General features: G+C 43.7%; 1 protein-coding gene across 5 annotated transcripts in view; it reads left to right on the top strand.

Annotated features, from left to right (window-relative positions):
- Nucleotides 1-5,090: 5,090 nt before the first annotated feature.
- Nucleotides 5,091-14,621, top strand: part of NCOA2 (nuclear receptor coactivator 2) — a 192,131-nt gene continuing 182,600 nt past the window's right edge. For 4 of the 5 annotated variants that reach the window (XM_064507415.1, XM_064507413.1, XM_064507414.1 and 1 more), the window contains exon 1: nucleotides 5,091-5,233. The gene's annotated coding sequence lies outside the window, so the exon portion shown is untranslated. Of the gene's footprint in view, nucleotides 5,278-14,621 lie in introns of all 5 variants that reach the window. The other variant, XM_064507416.1, reaches the window with a different exon arrangement.

Genomic DNA, 14,621 nt, shown 5'->3' on the forward strand with positions numbered 1-14,621 from the left:
AAGATAAGAAGCATAACGAGAACATACTTATTTTAATAATAATTTTAATAATAAAAATAAACTCAGTAAAATGATTTAAGATTAGAAAAAGCCAACAAGCAGCTGAATGTCTAAATTTATAGAACTTAAACTTAAAACTCTTAACTCTATCCTGAAGTGATGCAAGGCTCTATATATTTCCTTCTTGATACTTTCTGAACTTTACTTCAGTTAAAGGTTTATAAGATCAAGCTTCTGTGTTATCTGTAAATCAAAAAGTTCAAGTTCGGAAAGCCATTTAACTGGTTCTGTGACTAAATCACTGTCATCCTTCCATCTTGATTTCATCTCTTTCATAATGGCATTAGGAAGCTGCAATCTACAGAGGCAGATCTTACATCTGTCGTATGAAATGTGCCGCTTGTGCAAACACGTTGAGTTTTTGCCAGTTGTAAAGATACATCACCACCACTCTTTTTTGTTCTTTTCATCTTCTGTGCTCTAATTATGGGAGCTAGAAAATTTACATGTGTGCATATCCCTAGATTTACATCATAAGTGACCAATGGAGAACACAAGTTGATCATCCTCAATGCACAATCAGCTAAATAGTGAATTTAGAAAGTACATTCAACATAAAAGATGTAGGACCACTTAGTCTGAAGCTTGCACAATCATGATTTAGGAGCAAAACATTCCAATGTGTTTAGTCAGGGATGAGAAGTAATTGTTGAATATGAATTAATAAAGTTGTCTTAAAATAATTTTTCTGAGAACATCCCAAAGAGAGCAGAACTAAGGGTGTGTCTAGGGGGTGTGTTTAAAGCGTATGTCTCCACTTGCTAATGACTGGATTTTTTTTTTTTAAGTAGTTTTAATTCTGTCTTTCCTCAGCAATGCTCTTTATAATCAAATTATTGTGAAGGTATGAAACTTTATAGGCTCAAGTGCAGGAAATTAAGGGAGGATGACAGTGTTACACAACACCAAACAAAAGGTAAGTTACTGTATTCAACAGGGTAGTTGCAAGGGGAAGAGAACCTCGCTCTTTTTAAGAAGCAAAACTGTAACTAAACCTTTTAGGTCTATTTCTTATGTTTAGCTCAGTTATACCCCTCAGCACGTACACTGGATAACTGTGTACTTTTTTGATAAAGTCTGAGTATGGGGTGAGCAGGGCTGGTTTTTTGTCCTTGGAAGAAGGAATGGCAGTATCTTTTTGAATGGACTACAGGAATATACAAAACATGTTATAGCAGAACTGTTGGTGAGTACATGCTGCAGGGGCACCTTGATAGGCTGGAGAAAAGCCCTGGCAGGAACCTCAGGAGGTTCAACAAAGTCCAGTGCAGTATCCTGCATCTGGGATGGACTAGCCATCCCACATGAGGAGCTGGGGCCAACTGGGTAGAAAGTAGCTCTGCAAAAAAGGATCTGGAGGTCCTGGTGCGCAACAAGGGGATGTAAGTCAGCAGTGCACCCTTGCAACCAAGGAGGCCAACCATGCCCTGGGCAGTACGAGAAGAGGAGAGCCAGCAGGTTGAGAAAAGCGATTATTCCCACCCATGAAGTGCATGTGAAGTACTGTTTTGAGCTGCCCAGTACAAGAAAGACTTTGACATAAAAAGGGGAGTCCAGAGGAGGGCCACCAAGATGGTCAGGGGCCTGGGGCACATGATGTGCAAGAAGAGGCCGAGAGAGATGGATTGTTTGGTCTTGAGAAGAGAAAGCTAACAGGGATCTTATTTCTCTCTTCAACTACCTAATGGGCAGGCATAGAGAAGACGGAGCCTTCTAGGAGAGCCACAGTGGAAGGGTGAGAAGCAACAGACTCAAGTTGGAACAGGGGAAATTCCTACCAGATATTAGGAGGGGGAAAAAATCACAAGCATGGTCAAACACTGGAACAGGTTGCCCAGAGAGGCTGTGGAGTCTCCACCCTTGGAGGTATTCAAAATTCAGCTGGATATAATGCTGAGCTATCTGATATAACTTCAAAGTTGGCCCTACCTGGATCTGTGAGGTGGACCACACTACCTCAGCAGGTCCTCTCCACCATGAAGAGAGTGAAGATGATATAATAGATTTAAATAAGAGTTTAAAATTTCCTTTCCTTTCCTTTGTGGGTTTGAGTTAGGTGTACTGTATCTAGAAAAAATGTATTGGTTTCACAAAGACCACATCTAAATTAATTTGGGAAAGTTAATGAGTAAGTAAGGACTCAATTCTCCATAGAGGTGGGCAGAGTGAATATACAGGGAAAATACAGCTGCTTGTGCAAGAGTCTGTGCACCAACAGCTGCTTTACATATACCCCTGGTGTAAGCAGGTGCACATAAACCCTTCTTTGTTATGTGTTAAAGCAGCAGATAGAGCTTTATGAGACAGCAGCCATCCGTAAGTGGCTCAGAAAGTTCATAAGCATTCAACAGTTTGTTCCAAACTTTTCACTTTATGGAAGAATAACTTTCTAGCTTACTCGAAAATCAGTTAAAAGCACTGCTACATGTGTTAGTTTCATTCACAGTACCCTGTATACCACATTGCCAGAAATATGCCATTTAGAAAAATTAAAAACAAAAATCATTGACAATATATGGTTATACTGATCAGGGAAACGCTATTAGAGTCGATTTTTCCTGATGATTTAGAAAAAGAAATTATGATGAGTAAATTTAACCAAATTTCACTGAAATTTCAAAAGAACTTAAAATTTCTTTTTTTTTTTTGTTAAATTTCACACCAGGAAATGTTTGCTGATCACTGTGAATAATCAACGGAATGTATAAAGTGATGCTGTGAACAAAATAGCCAGCAAGATTAGAAGTATGAATGAGAGGATGTTCAATAGGGGTAGAATGTAAACATTACCCTTGTGTTTAGAAGCAATAAAACTTCTGTTGAAAAAACTATGCCCAGCTCTGGTCTACATAATTCAGCATTGGTGATAATACACTGGAGAAGGCTCAGAGAAGAACTGTAATGCTGAGTAAGATCAGAAGCACAATGTTTAAAAAAAAAAAGGCATTGAACTGTGTTTATCAAATGTATTTGCCTCTGGGAGACAATGATTTCTCTTTAAATAGCAGCAGATAGGACTAACATAACTACAGTTCTTTGCACAAGGTGAGTAACCAGGGTTTTTGGTTTTTTGCCCTTAGATCACAATGTATTTGCTACATTGCTAGAGGCTTATAAAAAACTTTGGTTCATCTGAGCATATGTGTGTGTAGTTAAATCCCACTCTCACCCTGTTTGACAAGGACACTCAGCTGCATCAGGCTTAGGTTTTGTGTCAATGCTGGAACCATAAACTTTGTGGTGCATAGACTATCTTTTATGTTTGTATTGCAGTGAGTTAAAGGCCTTCCTTGATCTTTCTGGGGATTTCAATACTATTTTAATTAAGACTTTTGGTTACATTAAAGGAAGTGTGAGGTTGCAAAAATAAGGGAATTATAAGTAAGAAGTGCTAAATTTAAAATTACCTGTGCAATTTTAAATTGGAACGCTTATGGTCATATAATTAAAGACATACTGTTTTTTTTCCAAGACGACCACTGTTTCATTTACCGTACGAAAATGAATAAATCAGGACTGTGAGGTAAATGAGATTATTGCCTGTATACCTGTTAGCTCATTTGCTACGCAAATGTGCACAGGTATAACAAATGAGAGCAGAGGAAAAGCTGTCTCTCTCCAAAACTGTCTGCCCCGGCTACCTGCCATGCACAAGCTCCTTCCGCTCTTGTTTGCCATGCTATTGCCAAGGTATTTGTCTGAAATATTCTGCTTTCTCTGCACTTCAGACAGAATCACTCCCTGCTGTCTGCCCGTGTACAAGCATGGTGGGAGAGCTCGCTGAAAGCAGAGCAGTTTTTCAGCCCGCGTATGACCGATGGGGAGGGACATTTGTAAAAGTTTTCCTCCCCAGCTGCTGCAGCCCAGCGCTGGAGCATGCTCGGTTGCTCGCTGGGGATGGTGCCAGTACTCCCCCAAAAGTAGTGGCACTTACTCACTGTAGGTTGGCTCTCTGGTTAATTTAGCAGCAAAGCTCTAACTGAGCATATGCAAAATAGAATCCGTCCCTCCCCCAGGTTCCTAATTTGACTAAATTGAAATAGATTTTTGTTGGTCTGTCCTTACCATACTTCAGTTCTTTCTCCAGAACAGGAAAATATTAATACGTTCTCAGCGAACTGGTCGTAAGCAGTTTTTTTGACATGGGGAGAGGGTGGGGATGGCAGTTTTCCTTAAATGTGTTCTGAGAAACAACAGAACTATTTTGGCCACTAAAAAAAAAAAAAGGGTAAAAAAAAAATTCTGTGAGTCAGACACAAATATGGGAAATCTTATGCAGCACAGTTAGTTTGGCAAAGTGTAACTATCTGAAAAACAAGGATTATGATGGAAAATGTTGGACAAGCCTAACTGGGCAGAGCTACCCCCCACCAGTAATTATATATTATCACTGAGTAACTGCAGAAAAAGTTTGGGCTCTGCATTCATGTAAGAAAACGTAGAAAATAACAATTGTGACACCATATAGAGTAAGTATCTTGTACTTAACGCATGTAAAAATGCAAAGCTTTTCTTTTAAGAGGGGATTTCTGTGCAATGGATTACATGCCGAACTAAAGGGCAACGTTTAACAGTCCTCCTTTATCCCTTTCTAATTTTTAACTTGCACGTTCAGCCTTCAAGCCCAGCAGAAGCCTGCCCCTCGGCCAGCTCGCTGCTGGGAGCGAAGCACAGTGGAGGCTGTGTTTGTGCAGTAGCGATATTATTTTCAGCGTGAGTGTGTTTTCCTTTTTTTTTTTTTTTTTTTCCCTTCCTTCTTCTGAGGGAAAGGAGGAAATAAGCTTGCTCCCCCCCTTGCTTTTTTTTTTTTTTTTTTTTGGTGAGTAAGGGCCACTGGCCGCCGCACCGGGGCCGGCGGCTCCAGCCGCCCTGGCATCGCGGGACGCGGCGCTGCGGGCGGCCCGCGGGCAGCGGCGGCCCGGTGAGGGCGCGGGCGCCGCAGGGCCGCGGCGGCCTGGCGGAGCCCGGCGCGGTGCCGCCGGGGCCGGGGGAGTGACTTGCGCTCCCTCCGCCTCCCGCGCCTTCAGCCCTCCTCCGGGTGCGCGGGGGGGAGGAAGAGGAGGAGGAGGGCGAGCGGTGGGAGGGTCCCCATTGAAATAAACAAGCAGGCAGTTATTAAAACGGGAACATGGCGGCCGCAGCCCCAGCTTCGGCTTCATCTCACAAAGCGAAGGTCAGCGCCGGCGGCGGCCGCGGTGGCGGACGGGCCTGACCCCGGTAACGGCTCCCCCCGCCGCCGCCCCGCGCCCCCCCGCGGGGGCGGCCGCGGCGCGGGGAGGGGGGGGCTGCGCCCTCCGCAGCGGCGCTGTGCGGCGCCGCGGCGCGGGGGGCCGGCGGCGCGGGGCGCCCTCGGCCCCTGCGCGGGGAGCCGGGCGCGGCGGGGCAGCGGGCTGCCGGGCCGGGGGCGCTGCGGCTGCACCCGCGGGGTGCGGCGGTACTTCCGCGGGACTTGCCCCCCCCTTTTGGTGGAAAAGGGGGGCGACACGCGGCCCCCCGCCCTGGCCGCGGGCGAGGCGCAGGGGGCCGGTCCGGCACTCTCAGGCCGGCCGCGGCTTCCCCGCGTGTGCGGGCGCGGAGAGGGGTCGCGGGGAGGGGGGCGCTGCGGCCGCCCTCGGTGCGCAGGGGGGGTTCAAGGGGTTGTTTAGGACCCCCCTTTCCTTCTCCCCCACTCCGCGCACACGCGCAGAGACCAGGACACGCGAGGGAGGGTCCCTCCCCCGGTGACAATAGGGGCGATTTGGCGAGCGGGGCGGTGCTGCTGCTCCGCCGTGACACGGGCTCGGCTCGCCGAGGTACCGGCCGCCCCGTTTTGCGGCGCCGGGCTGAGAGAGCCGCCCCCCTCCCGCCGGCCGCGGCGCCCTGCGCGGGGGGCGGCGGCGGCCTCGCCCCGGGGGGCCGGGGGAGGGGAGCCGAGCTGCGTGCGCGCCCGCGGCGGGAGGGAGCGGGGCCGGGGGGAGGAAACGGGCAACTTCAGTGTAACTTTGTGCGCGGGGGCTGCGCCTGCCGCGGCGTGCGCGCACCGCGCAGCCAGGCCGCGGCGGCGCAGCTGCGTGCGAGCCGCCCCGCGGCCGCGGAGGGGGGGGCTAACCGCCGCAGTGCTCCGCGCGCCCGTCCCCGCCGCCGGGGGGCCCTGGGCGGGCGGTGCCGCCGGTGCGCGGAGAGCCGCGGAGGCCCTACGCGTGTGAGGAGCGGGGGAGGGGAGCCGCGGGCCGCCTCGGCGCCCGCGCTGTGCGGAAGGCGTGTGCGAGGGCCCTCCCCGTCCGCCCGCCCACCGCTGGGGGGGGGGTTGGTGTCGGCGCCCCCCGCGCGGATCCCCGCCGCTCCGCGGAGGCTCCTGGGCTAGGTGTAACCGGAGCCGCGTCCCTCTCCGCCCCTCGTCCTCCGCTGGGGCCTGAATGTCCCCGTCCCCCCCCGGCACGGGGATCCCGTGCCTCCGGTCCCGGAGAGTGGCGTGCACGCTGCGAGAAACCTGCCTCGCAGCCTGGCTAGGAGAGTCCCTGCCCCCCCCCCCCCTTGTTTTTTTTTCTTCACAAAAAAAGGCAACGGGGTTGCTAGGAATCACCAGGAAATAACGATATCTCAGTCTTACTTTGCGTTAACCTGCGCACCGCTGTCTGGAGTGCGTATCCGCAGGAGCTCGCGGTCTAAATTAGCTGGCAAGCAGTCGCTTTGTAAAAGGAGAACAGCTTGCTGCTCCGCGATAAATAATCAATTGGTTTTGTATTTTTGTTTATTCTTTCAGAGTGGTGGGAAGCAGGTGAACAGGCTTTATAACTGAAGTAATATTTTTACAATGTTTAAGAATAGTTCAAGCTAAGCAAATAGTGCCTGGCTATGACAGTGACAGCGAAGCACTATTGCCACTGTAAATAAGCAGTTTAAGACTGTCAGTCTTTTTACTTAAGGCATTTTTTTTTTCTTAGTTTGCTGCCATTGTGGCTGAAGGCAGTCGTTTGTTTTTATCCCTTTGGATTTTTATGTACTATAACTATAAAATCAACTCGAGCCAGTTAATTTCCTGGCTCTTTACAACCTGCTAGCAAGTTGGGCCACCTGGTGGGCTCCTCTCGTGGAGGAATCCTTCGGGAGCCTGCCGCGTGCTGCTGCTCCCTGCCTCGGCCGCTCGGAAACGGCTGCGTTGCGCGCTGCTGTGAGTGTCATACCGAAACTGGTGTTCTCCAGAGCTCGGCCGTGGCTTGCCTACGCGCTTCTTAAGGCCAGCGCGAATGGAAATCGGTGGTTCTAGCGCAGCTCATGTAGTTGTTGCACCTCCTGCTTAGTGTTGAGGTCATTTGCTTGTTTACATCGGTGGTGGTGGTGTCACAAATAGGGTATATCAAATTTGTGCCGGTTGGTCTGCACCTATGTACACAGGTATATGGATGCTCATCCATTCGTGCCCCTTCTCTTAGTGCTTGGGATACAGCTGCTTGGGGGCAGGAACATAGAAGGCAGCTACATTATATCGTATTATAATGAGATAAAGAGAGATGTAAATTACCCCCCTCCCCCAAATGGTTAATGGAGAAGTGCTGTGATAAGCCTAATGTTTGTAGCCAAGCTCGGTGATTTAAGGTCTTAAACAAAATACTTCATCATGGAATCAATCTAGATTTATTTTTCTGAATATTTCAGTAAAGAACTTTAAGAAGAAAGTCTGGGTTTTTTTCAACTATGAATACTTGAATAAGCAAATAATTTTTAATATGTTTGTATCTTGGTTTGGTGAGCATTGTGCAATAAATGCCTGACAAAGGTGGTGTAATCAACTCCTTTTTTCAGACGGTATGTACTTTTATTTCACATAAAAAACTGGGGATTTCTCAATTTCATATTTTCTGAAGCTTGTGGTCTTCATAAGCAAAAGGATCTGCGTATAACATGCTTCATAAATACCTCTGCAGTGTCTGGAGACACTTTTTTACAAAATGAGGATGTAAATTTCCCTGTGTTCCATGTTGTGTGTGCTGGTGTTGTCAGTGCTGTACTGGAAACTACTGGAAACTCAGGCATTTGAGGAGGGAACACTTCATAAAAAGGACAGGACAGCTCAACTGAAGTTCTTAAACAGGGACCTGCATTATTTGAGAAAGCGTTGGGGGATTATTCCCTGTGGAAGAAGTGAGAAAAAACTAAGGGTTTGTTCCCATGTGATGTAATGTGTTACATTAAGCTCCAGCCATGAAGTCAAAACTAATTATTTAAGAATAATGTATGTTTTACAGTCACTGAGGATGTAGCTTGCTCATTAGAAGGCTGAAAGGCTCTACAGAGAGAGAAGCATGTGAGCAGTGTTGACATTTGCAACTTTTCCCTCTCAAGTTTAAAAAAGAAAGAAAGAAAGAAAAAAAAAGTAGGATGTAGTCCATCTGCAAAGAGCGCAGGGTTTTCTGCAGGCAGAACAAAGTCGTGGAGGAGGCAGCTGCTGCTGCAAAGCCCACGGGCTCCTGGGCTTCCCCTTTGTTGGTGCTGTCATCCGGTCGCTGGCCAGACCTGGGGCTGCGACCAGCCTGCTCGCTGCGGAGCCTCGCGTTGCAATTCCCCAAATTACAGGAGCTGAGCCGGGTGTTATCATCAGTCTATAAAAGTAAATAAATAAATCAAAAGCTGGAACTAAAAAGTAGTACCACATTTAAATACAAGCATAACTCTCTCTGTGTGCTGAGTACTGATAGAGTGTGCATTGAATAAAGAAAATATTGAACTAAAACTGTCTTTGCAGTGTTCATTCTTTGTATGTTTAGTGTGATTGGCCTCTCTAAACAATGCAATTCGTATTCAAGTAGGCATAAGGTATTTAACAAATTCCATGTGTTTCTTTAGTATTCTCATCTATGTTAAAATGTTCAGTATTTCTGTGTTTGGTTTTTGAGGTCGAAGGTTAGATATATTGTTACAGTGTATATGGTCCTGTGTGTGACATAACATTTTTATCACTTACTCTGGTCTTAGTTTTTTACTTTATAGAAGGTATATTACAGCATCCCTTTGGCCACCCGTTTTCCACTGTTAGTTAATTTAGTTACAGATGGCTACTTCTGGCAGGATCTCTTATTTTCATTTTTAAATAGGGTGTGAAGTTCAATGCATTACTTTATTTTTGCTAGTTGTTGAAACAGTCTCATACTGCTGGTGGCAGATAATGACAAATCCTTCAGCGTAATGCTGGGAGCGAGGGAGGCGCAGAGGGAGAGGCAGGCAGGGAGGAGGGGGAAAACCCTCCTGAGCATATGGAGACATCCAGAAAAAGATGTGCATCGTCAGCTGTGATTCCATTGTGTGCTTGCAGATAGGAGCTGAGCTTTTCTTCTCTTGGGAATTTAAACCTTGCAGAAGTACTCTTTGACTGTTGCATGTCAGGATGATCAAGCTTAGAAAACAAATACTTCACAGATTTATTATAAATTATTTTGATAATATTTTAACATTTTGGTGAATAAATACAGTTGCCAGGACTCCTGCTCTATATTGGAATAGCATATTGAGCAGACATACATATTGGTGAAATGGTAACTTTGATGAATAATAAGAATAATTTCTAGTATTACATCAGTGGTTACATTTTATTAAAGCAACTTACCACTTCTCTGGTTAATAGGGAGTGTTTGCATAATGTAAATACTGCTGACAGACTATTTTTAATGATTCAGTAGTGTAGCCATTTCAAAACATACCAAGTAGATATGCGACATGTTAAATGACAGTTTGTATCATTTAATCAATTTAGGGTACAGAATTAAAAAAAAAAAGCTCAGCGTGTTTTAAAAGGTATCTTGTCATTGTTGCCAGTATTCAGAAATAGTGTTTACACAATGAAAAAAATGGAGTGGAAGAAATTACTTTTCTTTTACTCATTCCTGTATTTACTTGTTATCTAGAGCAGTGTTTCCTCTCAAGAGTAATTGCATTTGAAATATCTCTACTGTTTTTATAAAATTATTTTGGGTTGATGAATAGTTTGAAAAATGTATGCTGAACATAGTGGCTTTACTGCCTTAAGTTTGGTTAATGTTTATGATTTTTCAATCTTGTTCTATAGCAATTGCTTGCTATTCAAGTTAAGACTAATAGAGTTTTATGGAAATAATGTAGGCACAATTCCTATGGAAAATGTATACTCAGTGGGGTGCTGGCTTTTTGAAGTTTGAAATTTGTTCGTTAATTTAAATGTCTAAAGCTATACAACCACACACTAACAACCCGCAAGCTTTTTTCTTATGCAGCTGCATCATTATACTGTTTTAAGTCTTGTGTTTCCTTAAATGGCTTCCATAACAATCTTCCATTAATACACTTACTGGCAGATATTATTCTTGCTTTGCTCTCATTTCAGCAGTTAAAACTGATAGTAAATCTCACTGTTTCTGAGAGTGTACTCCAATTACTTACGTTTTCAGAAGCCTTTTTGGAATGTACATTTTCTTTTTGCAGGTGAAATGCCCTCTGTAGAGCCTGATTACATTTTTCTGAGCATTTTTGAGCTTCACAAGTTACTTCCTGTTTGGAAAGGATAATTTATATTTTGCCAAAATAGTCCACATTGTATCGAAGCCATTACTATATTAACGGAAGGATAGGGAGTACAGGTGACAAATTAAATAAAGATATCTACTGAATCTGTTGACTTATCCATAAATCTTGGGTAGTACAGATCACATGAACTTCTATGAGGGGGTCCCGGGATATAGTGAGGACATATATCTAATGCAGTGATGACTGAGAGTTGCAATTTTGATGCTTTTTTAGTGATCTGTGTAAGACATTGTTACTCTTTGGTAGGATTTATAGTGGGCATATCACAATCAGCTGCTTTATTGGCTGCCTCAGTGGAAAAGTCTGGGACTGAAGAATGGGCATGGAAAGTGAAATAACATTTTACTTGTTGGTCAGAATTATTATGGAATCTTATTCTGTCTGTGCTGTAATTCATCTGTGCATGAATGGGCTTAGTTTTTCATCACTGTCGGTATTGATCTCTCGTGAGTCTTATACATAGATTTAGAAGAAAATCCCTCCAATTAAAAACAATGTATTCTGGCACTTATTTGTAGCTTGCCGATTATGTAGGAAGTACTTAATTGCATTAAAAAAGAAAAGTTTGTGAGGAGGGAGGAAATTCTGCCTATGAATAAATTTGATAGTATATACTGACACTTTTATTAGAAGTATTTTATGAACTTATAAATTCATCATATGCCTGCATGGCAGAATCAAATTTAAAAAAAAATCAAGGTCATATGTTTTTAGTACTTGTGCAAGTGAGAGAGTTCAAAAATCACCCACTTCATGATGGAGATTACTTTTGAAACAGCAAAAGGATAGGAACTGAAGAGCTGCTTGGTGAACATGAAACATGGTGGAAGAGTTATGAAGAAAAGTAGTGCCAGGATTTGCTGACCAGCCGCTTACATTATCCCCATAAATAAATATGCTTATTGTCAACTAATTTCACTTTCTGCTGTTATACAAATTTGTATGTTGGTCTCCAGAGATACGAGCAATGTCCTCCTCCTTTCCTATCCATTTTCTAAGATTGATCCTTTGAGGGAGGAAGATTATGAGCTTATACAGATAAATACATTATTTATTTTAGCTGATTCCTCCTTGAGAATACAACTGAAAAGCTCTTCCTCAGCTCTGAATCTTTGTATTATTTACAAAATCAAAATTTAGAACCAGAACTAAGCTATTTTGTTTCAGCTGGGCCAGAATATTTGCTGCCTTTATTTTATGCTAAGTCAACCTGTTGATTATTTACCAGCTATAAAATGTTGTGTAGCTCTAATAATATAGTTTAAAACATTTTTTTTAGTTGCTTTCCAATATGTGTTGGCATTTGCAATGTAAACATACTTTTGCTTGTTTTGCTTTTTTAAAAAAAATGGATTACCTCGGTGCAAAGATACTGAATTTCTAATGAGACTTCAGAATATTTTCTTGCTATGGTTCCGCTTGAAATTAGTATAACTGCGTAATAGTGAGATCATCTTTGGAACTATTTGTTCTTAGTATAAGTCAGATGTTAAGGGAATCAGAAGACTATATATATGCGATCAGAAATATATTAATTAAACATGTACACTCTAGATGACAGTCTCTTCTAAGCACATCTGAAAGTGGTAGTCTGTCACTCCCTTTTTAGCTAAGCAGTAGTTTGTAAGAGTTGATATTGGTTGTTTTGTTCACATCGTATAGCCTTTGCAGGGCGAGGAGGTAAAGCATCTTCATCATTGCCATAGGTAACTGGAATACAGATGTCTCTTAGCAATTTCTTTCCTTGACAATACCATATAGAATGAAAGGAAAATAAAGATGTAAAATGGTTTGAAGTCAGAAAATTAGGCACTAATGTGGGCCTTCTGAGTTCAGTTGTATTTTGTCATATTATTTACCTTTAAAAAGCTCCTTTTTCTTTTTCTTTTTCTTTTTCTTTTTCTTTTTCTTTTTCTTTTTCTTTTTCTTTTTCTTTTTCTTTTTCTTTTTCTTTTTCTTTTTCTTTTTCTTTTTCTTTTTCTTTTTCTTTTTCTTTTTCTTTTTCTTTTTCTTTTTCTTTTTCTTTTTCTTTTTCTTTTTCTTTTTCTTTTTCTTTTTCTTTTTCTTTCCCCTTTGGGGGATACAAGAGTGAACGCTGGTGTTGAAGGAAAAGTATGATATATCCATTTTTAGATCAAATCTAATGTTGATAGTTTGCATGTTTTTCAAGGCAGAGACTCCTTTCTTCAAATATTTGCATAAGGCCTACGTACAAGCTTTTGAGCACCACGATAAAAATGCTGCATTATTGGGATGGCTTGCTACGCACAAGAGTGGTTTCTGGGGAGTTTTCAGGAGCACCCCAAGAACCTGCTGACACTGGCAGCTCTGCCTGTACTCTAGTAGAGAAGTGCAGAGATTGTGTGGGAATGCGTACTAGCATTGTCTTTGCTGCGTTTTTTTTTCCTTTAGACCTCAGAAAGGGCTTGAGCGGCAAGGAGTTGGTGTGCTCTTGAGGCTAATGGATAATTTTGGTGTCCAGTGCTCATCACTTTTCTCCACTGGTAGTCTAGTTTAATTAAAAGAGTAAATCTGGACTATACCAGATTATATGAATATACCAGATGATACATCTATTATGGTATTTTATTTAAGAAGAAAGATCTTGTTAGTAGTATTTTGAAGATAATGTTTCTATTGTGAAACTGTCATGCGTTCTCTTAGTTTTCAGACAGCCGAATTATTATTTCTGTTTTTTATTTGTGTGGCAAACAGAATGAATGGAAACCAGCAGAGTGTCACTTCACGCGGGCCGTAGGGTAGCCGTGGGCAGTCGAGGCACTTGTGCGCATGCCCTGCGATCTGCAGTAGGGGCAGGTTGTGCAGGTCAGGAGGTGAGGACCCAAAACTAAATTAGCGGTGACAAAATACTAGAGAGCAACTGCTGGAGTCGTTAAGTAACAAGACGGGGTTAGAACAGTGCCCGTTCTCGCTCATGCTGGTGTCGCAGCTAACAGACGGGGCAGAGGGACAGGATGTGTTGCTTTTAAAAGCCAGGAGTGGGAAGTGGAAGAAGCGGAAAGTGGGAGACCCTTTTTCCCATGCAGACACTCTCGTAATATGGGGAGTCTGTGGAAAGAGGGCTGAGGCTGTGGGTCTGTGCCCCATAGCCACCTGCATTTGTGGCCGCCCCGAGCTCGACTCGGGGCTGTCTCGGACCCTCTGAGCCAGGCAGCAGCTCGCCTTCGGTGCGCCTCCCTTCGCGGCAGTGCCTGACACAGGCTTTCTGGTTAATATCCTTTCCACTCTCAAAGTCTGCCTAATTTGCCAGATGATCTATTATCTTAAAGTTTAATTTACAACAAGATCGTGGTTTACGTGAATGAGGGCCCCCTTGAAGTCCCATGTTCGTGATCTGTAGAGCTTGAGAACTTTTTCAGCATCGCTGAGGGAGGGAGTGCCATGTTTTCCGTATATCCTTCACACGGATGTCATCTGGTTGCCCCTACTTCGTCGTTAGGGGCCTGTCACTGTCATGATAACCCGTCTGTGGCCTGAAGAACTTGAGCAGTTTGTGGAAGTTTTATGTAAGGTGGTAGAACTGCCGGGAACAATGTGGTGCTTCCGAAATTCTACTTTTTCTTGAGGCGTAACTAATCCTTACTCTTCCCCCGCCCCTGTTGGTCACTCTTGTAGCTTATCTTCCATTTTCTTTATGTTCTGGCTCTTTTGGTGTGTCAGAATGAGAAGTTAGAAAACTCTGCTTTGGTCATGTGCTCAGTTAGTTGCATTTGATATGAAATTCTGTTTGGCCTGCAAACAAACGTCTGTGTGTGCTATCTATGTGGATGGTGTCGTGCTAATGTTACCCTTCCAGTTCCTCTTCCCTAAAGCAATGTATTTGGTACAGATATGTATGTCCTCTTCTTGAATCTTAAGGTCTGTACTCTTCATTTATTTGCCCACTGCCCATCATTCGTGTCAGAATATTGAAAGTGGAGCTTTAGAGAAGAAACATACTTCTATGCATACAACTTTTAATAATGGTTAAAAGACATTTTATAAAAATACCAGTTTCTCTTTTTTTA

Source organism: Dromaius novaehollandiae, chromosome 2, assembly GCF_036370855.1.
Source record: "Dromaius novaehollandiae isolate bDroNov1 chromosome 2, bDroNov1.hap1, whole genome shotgun sequence".
In the NCBI taxonomy this organism is placed as follows: Eukaryota; Metazoa; Chordata; class Aves; order Casuariiformes; family Dromaiidae; genus Dromaius; species Dromaius novaehollandiae.